The sequence below is a fragment of the Oncorhynchus masou genome, chromosome 1, assembly GCF_036934945.1.
Source record: "Oncorhynchus masou masou isolate Uvic2021 chromosome 1, UVic_Omas_1.1, whole genome shotgun sequence".
NCBI lineage: Eukaryota > Metazoa > Chordata > Actinopteri > Salmoniformes > Salmonidae > Oncorhynchus > Oncorhynchus masou.
This window is the reverse complement of record NC_088212.1, coordinates 40,433,812-40,452,260: the sequence shown is the minus strand read 5'-3', so window position 1 is coordinate 40,452,260 and position 18,449 is coordinate 40,433,812. Positions and strand designations below refer to the sequence as shown.

The 18,449-nt window shown below is 43.5% G+C and overlaps 1 protein-coding gene across 4 annotated transcripts in view; it reads right to left on the bottom strand.

The window, feature by feature from the left end:
* tncb (tenascin Cb) overlaps positions 1-913 on the bottom strand; it is a 50,891-nt gene extending 49,978 nt beyond the window's left edge. For 3 of the 4 annotated variants that reach the window (XM_064971611.1, XM_064971626.1, XM_064971632.1), the window contains exon 1: positions 518-845. The gene's annotated coding sequence lies outside the window, so the exon portion shown is untranslated. Of the gene's footprint in view, positions 1-517; positions 846-882 lie in introns of those variants that run through there. The other variant, XM_064971619.1, reaches the window with a different exon arrangement.
* Between the last annotated feature and the right edge of the window lie 17,536 nt (positions 914-18,449).

The following is an 18,449-nucleotide window of genomic DNA, read 5'->3' as shown; positions in this document are numbered from 1 at the left end:
GAGAGCCGGATGGTGGAGGAGATTAGGTAAGAGCTAAATAGTAGAAGCATGTCAAAAATGTGGTGAACAACATCCTTCATGAACTGTAATGGGCACCTTTGAACATGTAAAGTCAATTTACTGTCTGTAATGATGGAACAAAGCCTAAGGTAAACAATAAAAGATCCCACTTCGATTGATGAAATCTATCTAATTACAATACACAGTTTACTATTTCAAAATATGTTGCTACGACAATAAACAGCAATTTCTCTGATGTATCTATAGAATATACATTGATATCTACATATTTTGCAATAAAGACGCCATTTCCTGTGAAAATTTAGAAACCAAAATCATGAAATTGATTGTATTTTCCAAGTTGATATTTCTCTAATTTGAATACAAATCCACAGTCACAGTCACACTAACAATAGTCTTAAATGATCTGATTACACAAAACCTAGACATACGCACTCATTCTATTTCGAACAGAGCATCAAAGTGTTGCAGCCAGGTAAAGACAGGAGCAGCTTACCTTCTACTGAATTCACAGAATCTCTCCACTGGAGCTAAATCAATGTAGTAGAGTTGGGCTCAAATAAAACAAATGTTCTTGTGGGTCTGTCTTTGCCTTCTAAAGCAATGACAGTTATGTCATTTTCCTCTCTTTCTCTCAGTCACTCTATTCCTGCCACCTAGAGAGCCAGCCTGCTGATGCTGTAGCCAGTGAGAGAGAGAGAGAGAGAGAGAGAGAGAGAGAGAGAGAGAGCAGCCAGGAGATCTAGGGACTGAGTGAAAGAGAGACGGAGGGAGAATTCCCTTTCTCTTAAACAGTAGACTCTGCGGTCAGACCCCACTCCTACCTAGCGCTCTTAAATACCCCCCCCCCACCCCTCTTACGGGAAGCTGAGGAGTTGAAACGGGATGCCTCAAGGCTGGCTCCTGCTCGCTCACGGTACAGAGAGGGAGAGAGAGAAAGGGACGGAGTAGACGAAGTAGTCGGTGGGGGTGGGGGGGGGGGGGGGGGGGGGGGGCATATTAGCCACAAAGTAAGGCAGCCAATGGGAAAAAATGAGTGAATGCAGGGCCACATTAATATACAATTTTAGACTTGAATATAAGAGAGAAATGCAGCTAGTGACTGCCTCTGCTTTATGATGATGATAATAATGGTGGTGGTGATGGTAATGATGATTATGATGATGCCAATCAGATCTTTGTCCTCTTATCCCTTCTCACCGGCTACCTTCCCCAGTATACCAGGAGACTGAAACCTCATACATGACATCATACAGAGCGAGCCTGCTCTCCCTACAGTGCTCCACCAACCACACAGCCCTTGATTAGTGTGTGTTTAGATACAGCTTGCGTCCCAAATGCCACCCTATTCCCTTTATAGTGCACTACTTTTGACCGGGACCCACAGGGACCTCCATCCCTCTGGTCTACACCCAGGTCTGGGGTGATTGTAACACTTCCTTCTTTAGGGTCCACTACAAGTACGCCAGTAGAGCAGAACCCAGTGGATGCTGGTAGCAATTACCAGCCGTGAACTGTACTGCACTGAGCATTTAGTGTAAACAGACAGCCCCACTTCAAATAAACACAGGAACAACCAACGAGGACGAGGCAGGACCCAGCCAGAGCCAAAGCCATACTGCTCCCAGGCAGTGTCCCCTAATTCCCAGGGACTTCAAAAGGGGATGTGCATCAAAGATATTTCATAAGAGCCAGAGGATCCAGCATGGAGAATGGAGTGACCCGGCCTGCAGACTAGTCGGGAGCTACAAAGGCTATGGTGCTGATAATGGTCGTGGTGGGAGGGGGGCGGGGGGCTTACCTTGTGGAACGTTTCAAGAAACCCTTTGACAAACATTTTTATCAACCCCCATTAGCTTCCTTCTCCTCAATATGTCATGAAATAGAGCTGCTGTGACAGAAGAACCTTGTCAAAATGTGGCATATTCTAATGGTGCCAGTCTCTGGATGTTCTCTGTATAAAACCATCTGAAAATGGAAACACTTTCCATGTCTTCCTTCCGCTCTATGGCTGAATAACACTGCCTATATCCCAAATGGCACCCTATTACCTTAATAGTGCACTACTTTTGAGCAGGGCCCATATGTCTCTGTTCAAAATAAGTGCACTATATAGGGAATAGGGCGCCGTTTGGGATGCATGAACAGTGATAAGTATGCCTGGTGTGTGAGGCAAGGGACGTAGCGGTGTGTGGTGAGGGGAGACAGAGAGAGAGGCTTTCTCAGCAGGGGACATGATCCCCTCCGTGTTATTGAGAGCCAGTGACCAGTCAGATAGAAAATATCCCCCTAATCCCATACAAAACACAATGGCACATACTGTATGTAGCTTGGCCGTTGGGTAATAAAGCATATTCCATGAATCAAGTGGCCTGATTCATTTTGCTTTGGCTCCCCTGAGGGTAAAAGGGAAAGAGGATCTAGTCTATAGATGTATAGCTGTGTTAACAATCAGTGCTTAGGTTATAATCAACGCCGTCATTAACTATAGGATGAAAAGAAGCTGTGGAGCCATGTCTAAGTATAGCACCTGTTTTAAATGAGTATGTCTGTACACGCAGAGAGACCCTACGTTCCTGTGGAACACGTACTGCGACTCTCCATCTGTTCCTCTTCTCACCTTCCTGTCGCACTCTCCACTTCTCTTTCCCTTTCACCACAGCGCAGTCAGGGAGGAGAGGGAGGATTCACAGGGAATTGCAGTGGGAGCTTGACTACTCCCTGTTTGTCATGCTTCTACTCCTACCTCTGTCTACTGACTTTTCACAAAATGCATGGAGCAGAGTTTGATTTCCCTGCTGACGTGTGTGTGTGCGAGCGTATCCTTCCCTGTCATCCATTCTCCTAGCTATCCGGAACCAGACACTCGCTCAAGGGAGACACGTTTTTTTTTCATTAAATGCAGGATGTTCTGATTTAGATTGTCATTTAAATGTACTGTACTGTACATGTCTGATGTTTATCACTGCTACGTTAATTCTCCTAACCTGCTACGTTAATTCTCCTAACCTGCTAACGTTAATTCTCCTAACCTGCTATGTTAATTCTCAGAACTTGCTACGTTAATTCTCCTAACCTGCTAATGTTAATTCTCCTAACCTGCTACGTTCATTCTCCTAACCTGCTAACGTTAATTCTCCTAACCTGCTACGTTAATTCTCCTAACCTGCTACGTTAATTCTCCTAACCTGCTACGTTAATTCTCCTAACCTGCTAACGTTAATTCTCCTAACCTGCTACGTTAATTCTCCTAACCTACCATGTTAATTCTCCTAACCTGCTATGTTAATTCTCCTAACCTGCTACGTTAATTCTCCTAAGCTGCTACGTTAATTCTCCTAACCTGCTAACGTTAATTCTCCTAACCTGCTAACGTTAATTCTCCTAACCTGCTACGTTAATTCTCCTAACCTGCTACTTTAATTCTCCTAACCTGCTAACGTTAATTCTCCTAACCTGCTAATGTTAATTCTCCTAACCTGCTAATGTTAATTCTCCAAACCTGCTATGTTAATTATCCTAACCTGCTAATGTTAATTCTCCTAACCTGCTAATGTTAATTCTCCGAACCTGCTATGTTAATTCTCCTAACCCGCTACGTTAATTCTCCTAACCTGCTAGGTTAACTCTCCTAACCTGCTACGTTAATTCTCCTAACCTGCTACTTTAATTCTCCTAACCTGCTAACGTTAATTCTCCCAACCTGCTACGTTAATTCTCCTAACCTGGTAATATTAATTCCCCTAACCCGCTACGTTAATTCTCCGATCTTGCTACGTTAATTCTCCTTACCTGCTAACGTTAATTCTCCTAACCTGCTAACGTTAATTCTCCTAACCTGCTAACGTTAATTCTCCTAACCTGCTAACGTTAATTCTCCTAACCTGCTAATGTTAATTCTCCTAACCTGCTAATGTTAATTCTCCGAACCTGCTATGTTAATTCTCCTAACCTGCTAATGTTAATTCTCCGAACCTGCTAATGTTAATTCTCAGAACCTGCTATGTTAATTCTCCTAACCTGCTAATGTTAATTCTCCTAACCTGCTACGTTAATTCTCCTAACCTGCTACGTTAATTCTCCTAACCTGGTAATATTAATTCCCCTAACCCGCTACGTTAATTCTCCGATCTTGCTACGTTAATTCTCCTTACCTGCTAACGTTAATTCTCCTAATCTTGCTACGTTAATTCTCCTAACCTGCTAACGTTAATTCTCCTAACCTGCTACGTTAATTCTCCTAACCTGCTACGTTAATTCTCCTTACCTGCTAACGTTAATTCTCCTAACCTGCTAACGTTAATTCTCCTAACCTGCTAACGTTAATTCTCCTAACCTGCTAACGTTAATTCTCCTAACCTGCTAATGTTAATTCTCCTAACCTGCTAATGTTAATTCTCCGAACCTGCTATGTTAATTCTCCTAACCTGCTAATGTTAATTCTCCGAACCTGCTATGTTAATTCTCCTAACCTGCTAATGTTAATTCTCCGAACCTGCTAATGTTAATTCTCAGAACCTGCTATGTTAATTCTCCTAACCTGCTAATGTTAATTCTCCTAACCTGCTACGTTAATTCTCCTAACCTGCTACGTTAATTCTCCTAACCTGGTAATATTAATTCCCCTAACCCGCTACGTTAATTCTCCGATCTTGCTACGTTAATTCTCCTTACCTGCTAACGTTAATTCTCCTAATCTTGCTACGTTAATTCTCCTAACCTGCTAACGTTAATTCTCCTAACCTGCTACGTTAATTCTCCTAACCTGCTACGTTAATTCTCCGAACCTGCTATGTTAATTCTCCTAACCTGCTAATGTTAATTCTCCGAACCTGCTAATGTTAATTCTCCGAACCTGCTATGTTAATTCTCCTAACCTGCTAATGTTAATTCTCCTAACCTGCTAATGTTAATTCTCCTAACCTGCTACGTTAATTCTCCTAACCTGCTACGTTAATTCTCCTAACCTTCTACGTTAATTCTCCTAACCTGCTAACGTTAATTCTCCCAACCTGCTAACGTTAATTCTCCTAACCTGCTAACGTTAATTCTCCTAACCTGCTAACTTTAATCCTCTTAACCTGCTAATGTTAATTCTCCGAACCTGCTATGTCAATTCTCCTAACCTGCTAATGTTAATTCTCCTTACCTGCTAATGTTAATTCTCCTTACCTGCTAATGTTAATTCTCCAAACCTGCTATGTTAATTCTCCAAACCTGCCACAAAAGTCAAATCTGGGTTTTCATCTGACAAAAGCATGACCACAGCATGAAAATGGCCAGCTAGTACATCTCTCTCCAGATCGACATTGAATAACTTGCTAGTACACAAGCCAGCCAAAGGAATTGTTTCTTTCTAAGCAGCAAATTAGAATGAAAGCAATACAGCGCTCTAGTCACTCATTTGTGGTGGAGCAGCTAGCTAGCCTTCCGTCTAATGTTAGCTGACAGAAAACATCATCTGGCGAGAGTGAGAAGGAAAACTAAGGCAAGGGTTGCCTGGAGCATATTTAATAAGGTCTTCCTGCCACTGTATAATTGGTGGCACTCGACTTGAAGGCGAGGAAAAGGACTCGGCGGGAAGTGAGACACTTTCTGTCAATGACAGTGAGACCTAATTATAAGATGGAGCCCCTGCAGCAATTCTGTGTCAAGGCAGGGAGGTACTGTAGTGGAGGCAGGCAGGCAGCAATAAGGCAACTGATGGGGCAGACACATCACCCACTGAAGGTGCAGATGACCTGGAAAAACCCGTTTACCTCATTAAAATTGAATTCCCAGGTAATAATGGGGCCTGGTCACTTTGCCTCCCTCCCGATGTCTGTCCTTCATCTATTATGCACTAGCCGCTAGCTGGCATGGTGTGGGTTAAATCCTCAGGGAAGGTCAACCTGGACAGTAGCAGGAGTAGCAAGGAGCGGAGAAGTCCTGTAGATCCTCCAGTCTACAGGAACCCATGCTGCTTAATGCAGAATGAGACAATAACACAGCATTGGGAGGCAAGGGATGTGCTAGTGGATCTGTAAGTGGAGAGTGCTCAGCTTGGGTGAAGTGAGTGTGCCATTAAAATCAGATATCAGCACAATAAGCCCATGGCTGCAGTAAGTTAAACAAGGGAGAAACTGCCTATTAGAAGGAATCCATAATTCATAACCCAGGGAGGGAGGAGACATGGCTCCAGGATAGGCTCAAGCAGAGCCACACCGTGAGCTGGAGGACAGAGGATCCGTTCTTCCTCTTTCACTGTTCAATGGCTCTTCAATCTCTATGAACGATGGACATTTGGCAAAAGCAAATACTGCAGAAGTGACGGAAATACACAAATGAAACCAATTAGACAATACTTATTCATGAGCATTCCTACGTGTGAAGAAATGTAATGATCAACACACAAGGAAAGTACTTGTTCAAACAGAGAGCCCCTGTCAAACGTCGATATTGAGTATCGTCTTATCTACATTGTTGGAAGCCTGGAGGTCTGATGCTGTGGGCCACACAAGCGCACACACACTTAGTTGTGATCAGCCTTATAAAACGCCTGTACATTTCCCAACATAATGACAGGACCTTGTGAGTTTACAGCCTCTGTGTGACCCCAGTTAAGCAAGGACCTCCCACCTTTTGTGTTGCCACAGTTGGCACTGTGTCTACAGTAGGGGTGTGCCGACCTGGCCACGGGCTACTCGAATTCATTATCGTACTCCGTAGACTGACCGTTGATAGTCGTATTGGATCGGATAACACGGACGTGTTTTAATATGCCTAAACAGGCTAGATGTTGGCACATTCATAAACCAAAAAAGCCGCAGATGAGGAGCAGGGTGCAGAGGGATGTGTGTGTGTGACTGTGTCGGGACCGGCATTATGGGCGGGCCTAAGGGGGTCCTACCGTACCTCCTTGCCCATCCAAATAAAATATAGAAATATTTCTAATTTATTTGACCGAGATGAGCGCCTAAAGAAAGACACATCAATCTCAGATAAAGCATCCGTGTGAGCCAGACAGCGCTCCGTAGTATGTGTAGATCATGTATCTGGTTGAAAAAAAGTATAGCATGACATACTCTTTCTGGCCAGACAGGATCAGATACATACATGTGCTACATAGAGTACAGGTCAAAAGTTTGGACACACCTACTCATTCAAGGGTTTTCTTTATTTTGACTATTTTCTACATTGTAGAATAATAGTGAAGTCATCAAAACTATGAAATAACACATATGGAATCACGTAGGAACCACAAAAGTGTACCCCGTAGGGCTGGTTGAGAGAATGCCAAGAGTGTGCAAAGCTGTCATCAAGGCAAAGGGTAGCTACTTTGAAGAATCTCAAATAGAAAATATATTTTGATTTGTTTAACCCTTTTGTGGTTCCTACATGATTCCATATGTGTTATTTCATAGTTTTGATGACTTCACTATTATTCTACAATGTAGAAAATAGTCAAAATAAAGAAAAACCCTTGAATGAGTAGGTGTGTCCAAACTTTTGACTGGTACTGTATAGTAAGACAGATGGGCGCTGTTTGGCTCGCTCGGATGCTTTCTCCAGTGATAGATTCAGCAGAGAGCGAGCAAGAGGTTTCACTTTTGCCAAAAATCTGTCCAGAATACGTCCAATGTGTTTTCATGGGCATATTATGCAGACCTAAGCTTGTAGCTTGCCTTCCCGACTTTGGGACAACAACTCCTATTGTTAGGGCGGAGACATGGACATCTCATTATATACAGATCTCTGGTTTCAGCCTCTTGCGAATTGGAAAGGAAAGTTGGTGATTGCACAGTGCATTGTTCGGATGCTGGCTTCCCCTAAAGTGAATTGATGTTTTGCCAAAATTATATAATTACTCCAGTCTAAAGACAGCATGACCAAGGATAATTAGCTTCTTTAAAGAAAATAGCTGTGGATTGTTTCAAATCCCAAGTTTTTAGGCCTATGTCTGTTTGGGAGGCCCACAATTTGGGCAGAGCGTGTGGCAATAGTCCTAGCTGATTAAGTTGTGGCTGTCTGTGAAAAGCTTCTAAAATATGTGTTAAGATAATGTTTCTTGAGTATAATATAAAAATGTTGAAACAAGAAGAAGGGGAAGGGTGTGTGGAGAGGATATGGCATGTGGCTCTCCAGAATACCTGTACTCAGCTCTCCAGAATACCTGTACTCAGCTCTCCAGAGTACCTGTACTCAGCTCTCCAGAATACCTGTACTCAGCTCTCCAGAATACCTGTACTCAGCTCTCCAGAATACCTGTGCTCAGCTCTCCAGAATACCTGTACTCAGCTCTCCAGAATACCTGTACTCATCTCTCCAGAATACCTGTACTCAGCTCTCCAGAATACCTGTACTCAGCTCTCCAGAATACCTGTACTCAGCTCTCCAGAATACCTATACTCATCTCTCCAGAATACCTGTACTCAGCTCTCCAGAATACCTGTACTCAGCTCTCCAGAATACCTGTACTCAGCTCTCCAGAATCCGCTCAGCTGTTTCCCGCCAATTCTTGCACATTCATTTTGTGAATTGTTTGCCCTTTTGATTGTATATCTATTTATCAATTCCCCATTACATATGTCACCAGCAGGCCCAGTAAATGTACCATTAATGATCCATTAATTGGTTACATGAATTTCTGTTAATGTATGTATTAATTACAGCCTAGTGGTTAGAGTGTTGGATTAGTAACCGGAAGGTTGCAAGTTCAAACCACCGAGCTGACAAGGTACAAATCTGTCGTTCTGCCCCTGAACAGGCAGTTAACCCACTGTTCCGAGGCCGTCATTGAAAATAAGAATTTGTTCTCAACTGACTTACCTGGTAAAATAAATAAAAAGTCATTTAGCCTACCGTTCTCATTATCGGAGTGGAAACTTTTAGTTCACAACCTGCTACGCTTGTGAGAAACAAGTTTTGCTTTATTTTATAACCATCACTTAAGAGTTTTGACAATTTTTTCATTGTCTTTTGTTTAGAGCACTCCATGTGACCAATGAGCATGTGTCTGGTTTCTCTCTAGGAACATACAGAGGGAGCTAGCGAGCCTGAGCACACATAGTAGTAGGTCCTACTTGGCCTGCTGCATGCATATGTAGGAAAGTTCCATTTGGAATATCTGATTTTGGATTCTCTTACCTCACCAAGTTCACCACTAATAAGCTGAGTTTCTCATTCATTTTTTTATTCACCTCACACAGTAAGTCAACAAGTCTGTTTGTTTTCTTTTTTACATCCTTTGTAAATAATAATAGTTCTTCACAGTATTTTAAAAACAATTTCACCACTCGACCCGGCCAAAGAGGCAAAACGTCATTTCGATGAAGACATTAATGAGCGAACTAGGACAGACGTAGTCAATATAACTATTTGGTCAGCACTGTCACGTGTGCTCCCTCTCGGCCTCTAGGTCACCAGGCTGCTCGTTATGGCGCACACCTGTCACCATCGTTACGCGCATTATGACACTCACCTGGACTCCGTCACCTCCTTGATAACCTTCCCTAAATATGTCACTCCCTTTGGTTCCTTCCCCAGGCGATATTGTTTCTGTTTCATGTCTGTGTGCTGTTCGAGTTTCTTGTTTGTATTATGTTCCATTTATTTATTAAAACAATCAATCCCTGAACTTGCTTCCCGACTCTCAGCGCACATGTTACAGAATGATGCCTCACCTAAGGGAAGCATCAGGGAGTGTTTTTTTTGTTTTGCTTTTATTTTGGAGGTGATGTCGGGTCCGGGTGTCAGAACCGGAGCTACCTGGGAGGCCTTAGCCGATTTGTCGGATTTCCATGCTTTGGTGGGTTCGAAGGATTTCCCTGCCTCAGCTGGCTCGATGGGTTTTCATACCTCAGCGGAATCGATAGGCTCCCATGCCTCAGCTGGCTCGATAAGCTCCCATGCCTCAGCTGGGTGAACAGGTTCCCGTTCCTCGATCGAGGCAACTGGGGAGGTCTCAGCCGGTTCACCAGATTTCTGCATCTCAGCGGAGGCGACCGGTACGCTTCTGATCCCCGGGATCGTCCCTATGGTTGTTTTCCTGCGGCTGGAGCCGAACGTGCCGGAGAGGGGGTACTGTCACATGTGCTCCCTCTCCGGCCTCTAAGTCACCAGGCTGCTCGTTATGGCACACACCATGCACTTAGTATTCATTTCTTAGCTACAGTGTACATATCTCCCTGGAATTTTACACAATTTATGCAGCAGCATACACAACATTTTTGGACTCATTCTGAGTTGGATGACCAGTCAAAACTTATATTCCCAGTCAGAGTTTTTCCCCAAGGTGACGTAGTGTCCCAATGAGTGACAGAACACTGAGCCAATATCGGACTGCTTTTTTCCACTACATCACTGGATTCCTGCTGCAAGCTCTGGACCATTACACCGGATCATCGCAGCTAGCTAGCTGCTACCGAGTGGCTATTGTGGCTAACGCCCTTGTCCAGAAGCAAGCACCAGTTAGCCTCGAGCTAGTCTCGAGCTAGGCCCATCTCCCGGCTATCAAATGAAGTACACCAACTACAATACCTCTCTTGCCAATTGACCTGGACTGTTTGTGGACACGGAGCCCCACCGATCCATCATGACTGGTATGATTGTCTGCTGATGTAATTTCGCCGATGTGCTCTCAACCGGCCTCTGCATCGTGGATATTGGTGAAGACCCTTCTTATAGCCCCGGTCAGCTAGTTTCCTGAACGCCGTGTCTCCCGCTCGCCTCGCCTTGTAACAACTACCGAACGTCTCCCTGTTTCATCTATTGCTGCTCATTGGACCCTTTGATCACTCGCCTACACAGCTGATGTGTCACGCGGGACTAGGTGGGTGAGGAAGGAATCAGGCGCAGAGGATTCCACAGGGAAAAGGTGCACTTTAATGCGGCACAAAACAACAAGCCCACAACACAGGGCGCGGACAATAATGTGGACCACCCAAAACACAGGGCGTGGACAGTAATGTGGACCACCCAAAACACAGGGTGCCAGGTCCAGAACACGAACACCTCTACCTAACGCACACACGTAACACAAATACAATACCACACAAAACAAGGGCTGGTACACGTACTTTAAATAAGGAAGCCCATTAAGCACATACAACAGGACAAAGGTGAAACTAATAAGACAAAACAAACAGACAAGGAAAAAGGGATCGGTGGCGGCTAGTAGGCCGGTGACAACGAGCACTGCCTGAACAGGCAGGGGAGCCAACTTCGGTGGAAGTCGTGACATGATGCCTGCTGGACTGTTCATTAACACGGTACTTTGTTTTGTTTATCTGTCGGCCCCAGCCTCGAACTCAGGCCTTGTGTGTAGCTAACTAATCCTCTCTGCCCATTCATTGTAATTTACCCGTTGTTGTTGTCTTAGCTGATTACCCGTTGTTGTCTTACCTGTTGTTGTCCTTGCTCTCCTAATCAACAACTGTGATTGCTTATATGCCTCTCTCTAATGTCAATATGCCTTGTATACTGTTGTTGAGGGTAGCTCTCATAGTTTTATTTTACTGCGGAACCCCTAGTCCCGCTCAACATGCCTCAGATACAGTGCCTTGCGAAAGTATTCGGCCCCCTTGAACTTTGCGACCTTTTGCCACATTTCAGGCTTCAAACATAAAGATATAAAACTGTATTTTTTGTGAAGAATCAACAACAAGTGGGACACAATCATGAAGTGGAACGACATTTATTGGATATTTCAAACTTTTTTAACAAATCAAAAACTGAAAAATTGGGCGTGCAAAAATTATTCAGCCCCCTTAAGTTAATACTTTGTAGTGCCACCTTTTGCTGCGATTACAGCTGTAAGTCGCTTGGGGTATGTCTCTATCAGTTTTGCACATCGAGAGACTGAAATTCTTTCCCATTCCTCCTTGCAAAACAGCTCGAGCTCAGTGAGGTTGGATGGAGAGCATTTGTGAACAGCAGTTTTCAGTTATTTCCACAGATTCTCGATTGGATTCAGGTCTGGACTTTGACTTGGCCATTCTAACACCTGGATATGTTTATTTTTGAACCATTGCATTGTAGATTTTGCTTTATGTTTTGGATCATTGTCTTGTTGGAAGACAAATCTCCGTCCCAGTCTCAGGTCTTTTGCAGACTCCATCAGGTTTTCTTCCAGAATGGTCCTGTATTTGGCTCCATCCATCTTCCCATCAATTTTAACCATCTTCCCTGTCCCAGCTGAAGAAAAGCAGGCCCAAACCATGATGCTGCCACCACCATGTTTGACAGTGGGTATGGTGTGTTCAGGGTGATGAGCTGTGTTGCTTTTACGCCAAACATAACGTTTTGCATTGTTGCCAAAAAGTTCAATTTTGGTTTCATCTGACCAGAGCACCTTCTTCCACATGTTTGGTGTGTCTCCCAGGTGGCTTGTGGCAAACTTTAAACAACACTTTTTATGGATATCTTTAAGAAATGGCTTTCTTCTTGCCACTCTTCCATAAAGGCCAGATTTGTGCAATATACGACTGATTGTTGTCCTATGGACAGAGTCTCCCACCTCAGCTGTAGATCTCTGCAGTTCATCCAGAGTGATCATGGGCCTCTTGGCTGCATCTCTGATCAGTCTTCTCCTTGTATGAGCTGAAAGTTTAGAGGGACGGCCAGGTCTTGGTAGATTTGCAGTGGTCTGATACTCCTTCCATTTCAATATTATCGCTTGCACAGTGCTCCTTGGGATGTTTAAAGCTTGGGAAATCTTTTTGTATCCAAATCCGGCTTTAAACTTCTTCACAACAGTATCTCGGACCTGCCTGGTGTGTTCCTTGTTCTTCATGATGCTCTCTGCGCTTTTAACGGACCTCTGAGACTATCACAGTGCAGGTGCATTTATACGGAGACTTGATTACACACAGGTGGATTGTATTTATCATCATTAGTCATTTAGGTCAACATTGGTTCATTCAGAGATCCTCACTGAACTTATGGAGAGTGTTTGCTGCACTGAAAGTAAAGGGGTTGAATAATTTTGCACGCCCAATTTTTCAGTTTTTGATTTGTTAAAAAAGTTTGAAATATCCAATAAATGTCGTTCCACTTCATGATTGTGTCCCACTTGTTGTTGATTCTTCACAAAAAAATACCGTTTTATATCTTTATGTTTGAAGCCTGAAATGTGGCAAAAGGTCGCAAAGTTCAAGGGGGCCAAATACTTTCGCAAGGCACTGTAGCTCCTTTGACGCACCCCCCACACCTAGCTTAACTGGTGCCTCTAGAGGCAAACCCTCTCTCATCATCACTCAATGCCTAGGCTTACCTCCTGCACTTACCTTCACTCACAGCCTACCATAACTTTCTCTCTACATTATGCCCTGAATCTATCCTACGCCCAGAAATGTGCTCATTTTATTCTCTGTTCCCAATGCACTACACGACCAGTTCTTATAGCCTTTAGCTGTACCCTCATCCTACACCTACTCTGTTCCTCTGGTGATGTAGAGGTTAACCCAGGCCCTGCGTGTCCCTAGGCACTCTCATTTGTTGACTTCTGTAACTGTAAAAGCCTTGGGTTCATGCATGTTAACATTAGAAGCCTCCTCCCTAAGTTTGCTTTATTCACTGCTTTAGTACACTCCGCCAAGCCGTGTCTGAATCCTGGCTTGGGAAGGCCACCAAATATTCTGAAATTTCCATCCACAATTACAACATTTTCCATTAAGGTAGAACTGCTAAAAGGGGCGGGGAAGCAATCCACTGCAGAAATAGCCTGCAGAGTTCTGTCATACTATCCAGGTCTATGCCCAAACAGTTTGAGCTTCTACCTTTAAAAATCCATCTCTCAAGAAATAAGTCCCTCACTGTTGCCGCTTGTTATAGACCCCCCTCAGCTCCCAGCTATGCCCTGGACATCATATGAGAATTGATTTCCCCCCCTTCTATCTTCAGAGTTCGTACTGTTGGGTGACCTAAATTGGGATATGCCCGGCCGTCCTACAATCTAAACTAGATGCCCTCAATCTCACATAAATTATCAAGGAACCTACCAGGTACAACCCCAAATCTGAAACCATGGGAACCCTCTTTGATATCATTCTGACCAACCTGCCCTCTAAATACACATCGGCTGTCTTCAACCAGAATCTCAGCAATCACTGCCTCATTGCCTGCGTCCGTAATGGGTCCGCGGTCAAACGCTCCCTAAAACACTTCAGCGAGCAGGCCTTTCTAATCAACCTGGCCCGGGTATCCTGGAAGGATATTGACGTCATCCCGTCAGTAGAGGATGCCTGGTTGCTCTTTAAAAGTGCCTTCCTTACCATCTTAAATAAGCATGACCATTTAAAAAAAATGTAGAACTAAGAACAAATATAGCACCTTGGTTCCCCCCAGACTTGATAGCCCTTGACCAGCACAAAAACATCCTGTGGCGTTCTGCATTAGCATCGAATAGCTCCAGCGATATGCAACTGTTCAGTGAAGTCAGGAACCAATATACACAGTTTGTTAGGAAAGCAAAGGCTAGCTTTTTCAAACAGAAATGTTCATCCTGTAGCACTAATTCCAAAATGTTTTGGGACGCTGTAAATACATGGAGAATAAGAGCACCTCCTCCCAGCTGCCCACTGCACTGAGGCTAGGAAACACTGTCACCACCGATAAATCTATGACAATCGATCAGTTCAATAAACATTTTTCTACGGCTGGCCTTGCTTTCCACCTGGTTACCCCTACCCCGGCCAACAGCTCTGCAGCAACTTGCCCAAGACCCTGCTTCTCCTTCACCCAAGTCCAGACAGCTGAAAGAGCTGCAAAATCTGATTCCCTACAAATCAGCTGGGCTAGACAATCTGGACACTCTCTTTCTAAAATGATCCCCCAAAATTGTTGTAATCCCTATTACTAGTCTTTTCAACCTCTCCTTCGTATCATCTGAGATTCCCAAAGAATGGAAAGCTGCCGCGGTCATCCCCCTCTTCAAAGGGGGAGACACTCTAGACCCAAACTGTTATAGATCTATATCCATCCTGCCCTGCCTTTCTAAAGTGTTCAAAAGCCAAGTTACCAAACAGATCACCGACCATTTTGAATCCCACCGTACCTTCTCCACTACGCAATCTGGTTTCCGAGCTGGTCATGGGTGCACCTCAGCCACGCTCAAGGTCCTAAACGATAGCATAACACCCATCGATAAACGACAGTACTGTGCAGCCGTCTTCATCAACCAGGCCAAGGATTTCGACTCTGTCAATCACTGCATTCTTATTGGCAGACTCAATAGACTTGGTTTCTCAAATGATTGCCTCGCCCGGTTCACCAACTACTTCTCAAATAGAGTTCAGTGTGTCAAATCAGAGTGCCTATTGTCCGGACCTGGCAGTCTCTATGGGGGTGCCACAGGGTTCAATTCTCAGGCTGACTCTATTTTTCTGTATATATCAGTGATGTTGCTCTTGCTGCTGGTGATGCTCTGATCTACCTCTACGCAGGCGACACCATTTTGTATACTTCTGGCCCTTCTTTGGACACTGTGTTAATTAACAAACCTCCAAACGAGCTTCAATGCCATACACACTCCTTCCGTGGCCTCCAAGTGCTCTTAAATGCTTGTAAAACGAAATGCATGCTCTTCAACCTATTGCTGCCCGCACCAGCCCGCCCCGACTAGCATCACGACTCTGGACGGTTCTGACTTAGAATATGTGGCCAACTACAAATACCTAGGTGTCTGGATAGACTGCAAACTCTCCCTACAGACTCACATTAAGCATCTCCAATCCAAAATTAAATCTAGAATCGGCTTCCTATTTCACAACAAATCCTCCTTCACTCATGCTGCCAAACATACCCTCGTAAAACTCACTATCTGACCAATCTTTGACTTCAGCGATGTCATTTACAAAATAGCCTCCAACACTCTACTCAGCAAATTGGAAGCAGTCTATCACAGTGCCATCCATTTTGTCACCAAAGCCCCATATACTACCCACCACTGCGACCTGTATGCTCTCGTTGGCTGGCCCTCGCTACATATTCGTCGCCAAACCCACTGGCTCCAGGTAATTTATAAGTCTTTACTAAGTTAAGCCCCACCTTATCTCAGCTCACTGGTCACCATAGCAACACCCACCCGTAGCACACACTCTAGCAGGTATATTTCACTGGTCATCCCCAAAGTCAACACTTCCTTTGGTCGCCTTTCCTTCCAGTTCTCTCCTGCCAATGACTTGAACGAATTGCAGAAATCCCTGAAGCTCGAGTCTTGTCTCCCTCTCTAACTTTAAGCATCAGCTGTCAGAGCAGCTTACCAATCACTGCACCTGTACACAGCCAATCTGTAAATAGCACACCCAACTACCTCATCCCCATATTGTTATTTATCTTCTTGCTCTTTTGCACCACAGTATCTCTACTTGCACATTCATCATCTGCATCATCTTATTTCGCCTTTATGGCCTATTTATTGCCGTACCTCTCTACTCTTCTGCATTTGTACACACTATACATATATTTTGCTATTGTGTTATTAACTGTACGTTTGTTTATTTGTAACTCTGTGTTGTTGCTTTTGTCGCACTGCTTTGCTTTATCTTGGCCAGGTCGCAGTTGTAAATGAGAACTTGTTCTCAACTCGCCTACCTGGTTAAATAAAGGTGAAATAAAAAACTTGAGAAGACCCATGAAACCATGGTAAAATTTTACTGGTAAAATGCTCATGAGGGTGTACTTCAGGGGTACTCCGGATAGACAAAAATTCAGTTCGTGGGACACTAACCGAAAAAGGTTGGGAACCACTGGTCTAAATGATCCGACCAAAACATGCAAGGTGAAATGATCGGGTGGAAGAAGCGAAGCAAGTGGATGGAGAAATACAGCTTCACTCTATCCAATCAATCCAATCAGAGCAACAATCTATCCCAATCTTTACAGATAGGGAAACTAGCCAGTTGAGTTATTTAGACCACGTAGCATCTCACACTTGATAGAAAGATGTGCGCTGGCACCCCCTGGGCACAATCACTGATGGTGACAAAAAATACTCTGTCATAATCCAATGAGGACAATTGCCCATATCCATTACAATATATATTTTTAATCCAACTACTCCACAAACCCCTGGCCTACAGTAGGTTTTCAAAATTCCATGAACTTTCAATAAATTATCTGGTTTTACAGAAATGATGGTTGCAGGGAATCTTCCAACCGAGATTTCGGGAAATTCCAGGGAATTTATTGAAAATTCCCTGCATTTTGCAACCTTAGAATACAATGACTGACTGACCTCTAATTTTCATTACACAACTGCTGATTAACATCTCAATAAAAACTGCTACATTTTCATTTAATGTCAGTGTAATTTTCTCCCCATTTGCTATGGACAGAGTTGGGGAGTGACGGATTACATGACAAAACAAATGGTAACTGTAATCTGTTACGTTACCAGCAAAAATATTGTAATCAGATTACAGATACTTTTGAAAAACTAGATGATTACTTTAAAATTCACAAAGGATCTTTGACACTTCTCTGTTTTCTCAATGACATTCAAATGAGCATTGAAAAAGGCACAACTTTAAGTTTGTTCCACCTGAGCGTGTCTGACCACCATGATGACACACCAAATGTGTTTGATGGATCCCGGAAACGAGCAGGAATGGGCTTTTGTAGGCTACATACACTCCAAGCTATGTCTTCCAATGGTGCGACTGCTGTCGGAATCCAAAGATTATCCAACTTGAATAAGCGCTTGGTGGTAAGGATGACAGTAGTGGAGTAGTCAACGGCGATACGGATATTGCTTATTATTGATATCTGCATAACGCATTGATGTGAATGACACTGCTGCTCACTCATTGCTGCTCACCCTTACGGATTGTGGTTGTTGTGGATGGCTGTTCACAAATCTAAATGTGTATTTGAACCCAAGAATGGTTCAATTCAAGAAGTTTAAGCTGCCTATCAATCATTGTTTTTGAAAACAGTGGACAGCCAGTGAAAAATGTGCTCTTGCAACAGCTGCATAGTGCGGATCCCAGCCTATGGAATAAAAGTGGGGCTTTTATAATGCTCAATCTAATTCATACTGATATATAAAAAAATCAAGAGGCTTAATGGACACATGCTCAAACTTGTACACTTCTGATAGACTTAACAGGGCAATCTGTAATTGCTCCATCCATTTTTGGACTTATACATTTTATATGTAAACATTGTAAATGTTAATTAACAAACACTGTACAGCCTTATAACTATAATGTTGATATTATGGATGGTCAGTCCTTGCATCCATAGCTCAGTCTATTAATCTGAGTGGTTACATTTCTCTAGGCCAATCCCTCAGCTTTTTACTAAAACAGAGGCGGGGCAACTGTTTTGTTATTGTTTCATCTGTGAATTTGCCCTTTAAACAGCTGCATATTATCAAAATATCAAAGTGTCACCATCAAAAAGGTAAAAAATAGGCCTATAGCAAATGCAGCTTATGGAATTCATTT